Below are 3,188 nucleotides of genomic sequence, written 5' to 3'. Positions count from 1 at the left end.
GAATTTAAAAAATCTAATTACTGCACTGGAAAGTTCAGATCGAGAAAATTCCATTGATGTAAAAAATTTTACGAAAAAGTGGAAAATGTGAATTTCTATAAACATTCAAAAAGGCTTCAGACAAACACACAATTTCAGATTTATATATTAAGATTATTATTATGTTTTTTCGTGTTTACAAAAGAAATAATACTAATTTCGATCTTCTGTTTTGAATATTTGAATGAAATGTTTACGATGAAATTAAAATACTTTAATTTTATTTTTCAACAGTTGCAGCAAGCTGTTTGTCATTTTAACATATGAAGGTCGACTTGTTCGACTGTGACCATTTGACCTAAATAACCAAAAGATTAGCAGGACTCTTGATGCTTTCTCAAATACCATAAATGTCAGTCTACAATATCTAGATCTCACCAGTTTGGTATCTTTTTTTTTTTATCAGGAGAGAAGGTAGTACCAGCGACTTTATACAGAGCATTGGGGATTAGAGGAAGAAGTTACATAAAAAGCGGAAGCTTCACCTGAATGCTTACCACACAATGGACTATATGCTAAGTCAGCCATTATAGTACGTGGTGGGGTTAAGCCGGGTAACGAGTTAAGACCTTAGTAGTTTGATCATATCTAACATGATTACACAAAGCTGATATTAAACAACAACAAAAATGGGTCCTTCATTTTTACTTAAACGAACTTAATTACTGCTTACAGAAACTTTAGCATTTACATTAAAGTATACCTTTGCAGGTAGGACATCTTTTTAACCATCAATGTGGTTTATAATTACATACACTTGGACAAATGCATTCAAGTTTAGATAGATAGATAGATAGATAGATAGATAGATAGATAGATAGATAGATAGATAGATAGATAGATAGATAGAGAGAGAGAGAGATACATACATACATACATAAACAGATAGATAGAGCCAAATAGAATAAACGAGCATTTAAAATAACAATAACAAACAACAAGAATATGTGCACAGGAAATGTAATAGTTTGACGCTCAGTAAAATGAGAGAGTTTTTCACGTTTCAAACATAGCTCTTCGTCGGAAAGGAAAAAGGGAAAAAGGATAAGTCCAAAGTAGGGGGGAAATCATCAACAGCATGTGTGTAGCTACATTACTGAAATGACCGGAAGTGGAAAGAGAAAGAGAAAGTGGCTTTTTGTGGTGGACAGGAAAGTGCGAAGATGCCAGTGTGTGTGTGTGTGTGTGTGTGTGTGCGCGCGCGCGCGCGCGTGTTCGATAGAGATATATACATATATTTCTCAAAGAACAAAAACAGAAAGCCTTGTCTAACCTAATCTGATCTGGCTTGATCCTACTTTGAATATCTTCGGAACCACGTATCAACTATTGTAATAGTTTAATAATTTCAAAAAGGTTAGGAGAAACAGCGAGTGAAAGAGAGAGAGAGGTGGGTAGAGAATAACTGACATTAATGTCTGGAATATAGAACTAACAAATCAAAACAGTGACACGTAGTACAAACGAGTATAATAGCATTGGCACATTCTCTCAAATTTCAGAGTGAAGAGATTGTTGTGTGTTATGCAGTCGATCTCTCCGAAGAATGGATTATAAAGTTACGTTCGGTGGGATTTTAACTTCGAACGTAATGGAATCTATAATAATACTGCAAGTATGTATACCAGATGTTCCACCAATCCTTACAATCCACCTTCCTGCTTATTGATAATATTAACTGAGACTTTGTATCAATGTTACAAATCAATAATGTGGCCAGCTGGCAGATTTGTTAGTACGCCGGACAAAATGCTTAGCGTTATTTCGTCCGTCATCACGTTGTGAATTCAAATTCTGCTGAGGTCAACTTTGCCTTTCATCCTTCCGGGGGTCGAGCACTGGGGGTAGATTTAATCGACTTCGCCCCTTCACCGAAATTGCTGGCCTTGTGCTAAAATTTGAAAACAATGTTTGACTGAAACGTTACAGCCATATTATCGACTCATCTCAGACATTTTTGATATTTATTTATTTAGATAATGTAGTTCGAGACATATTCTCTCCGCCAGTAAAAAGGCCACATAATCTGGGAATAAACTCAACAACAACATAAATATTTTCCATTAGACACATTATGCCATACCTTCAAAAAGAGTAATCTCTGTTGCAGTTAAGTGAAATATTAAAACGTTTTCTAAATGGTGGTTAATATTTCTTTCTCCGTTATGTTTTCTTTCGACTGGGCACAAGAGCATTTTTTGCTAAAAGTTTGAGACAGTAAAGCAAACAATGGAATCGATTGCAATGTATGTTGCTGTTGTTGTTGTTGTTGTTGTTGTTGTTGTTGTTGTTGTTGTTGTTGTTCTAGCCACAGTTCAGTCATGATTGTCAATTTGTATTCAGTACTTTTTGTATAATGGCTCTTAGTAATATTGAACATGTACTTGCAGTTGAAAGTTGTTTACGCTGTCTATTGCTGTTATTTAACAGCTTGTAGGATTTGGGGGCTTTTAACGTAAATGTTACAAGGTGAATTGTACTACATAACATTTCTGCTTGTTGGTTGTCAGATGTTGCTGAAAAATACTTCATTCTCCCGTTGCAGATGACACATTCATTGTCACATGACCGTTCTAATATTTATCAAACATTGTTATGAATTTTCATTTTTACTACAGGCGTAAGATATACACAGCTTACTCTATATGAAACACTAATCCCATCATTCATTTACAGGTCTACCTTAATACCAGTGAATGTGCTTCCTAACTCGTACACAACAGAACACATAACTCGTAGACCTCTTCGACTTTGAAGGAACCCCCGCGCGCGCGCGCGCAAGTAATTTATTCCTTTGTATACACACAGGCATATGTATGCATATGCGTGCGTGTTATCTGCAGATTTTTCAGCTTTTAATAAATGAAAGAGAACTGTACTTCCTTGTGTTGGTGTGTTTAATTTTGCTTGCATATATGTATCAAATTGGTCACATACACACTCGCACACACACACACACATACGCACTCACATACACACACTCATATGTACATAAATGCATGCATTCATTTATATATATGTATAACTTCATATATAACTATGTGTGTATATATATACACGCGCATATATATACACGCGCATATACATATATATATATGTGTGTGTGTGTGTGTGTGTGTGTGTGTGTGTGTGTGTGTGTGTGTGTGTGT

At 35.4% G+C, this 3,188-nt stretch overlaps 1 long non-coding RNA gene across 1 annotated transcript in view; it reads left to right on the top strand.

Annotated features, from left to right (window-relative positions):
* Positions 1 to 2,917, top strand: part of LOC128249595 (uncharacterized) — a 67,672-nt gene extending 64,755 nt beyond the window's left edge. Inside the window, exon 2 of the long non-coding RNA XR_008265700.1 lies at positions 2,716 to 2,917. This is a non-coding gene — a long non-coding RNA (uncharacterized LOC128249595). The remainder of the gene's footprint in view (positions 1 to 2,715) is intronic.
* The last annotated feature ends 271 nt before the right edge of the window (positions 2,918 to 3,188 follow it).

Source organism: Octopus bimaculoides, chromosome 16 (genome assembly GCF_001194135.2).
Source record: "Octopus bimaculoides isolate UCB-OBI-ISO-001 chromosome 16, ASM119413v2, whole genome shotgun sequence".
Classification (NCBI taxonomy): domain Eukaryota; kingdom Metazoa; phylum Mollusca; class Cephalopoda; order Octopoda; family Octopodidae; genus Octopus; species Octopus bimaculoides.
Note: the sequence above shows the minus strand (reverse complement) of the source record. Positions and strands in the feature narration are given on the sequence as shown.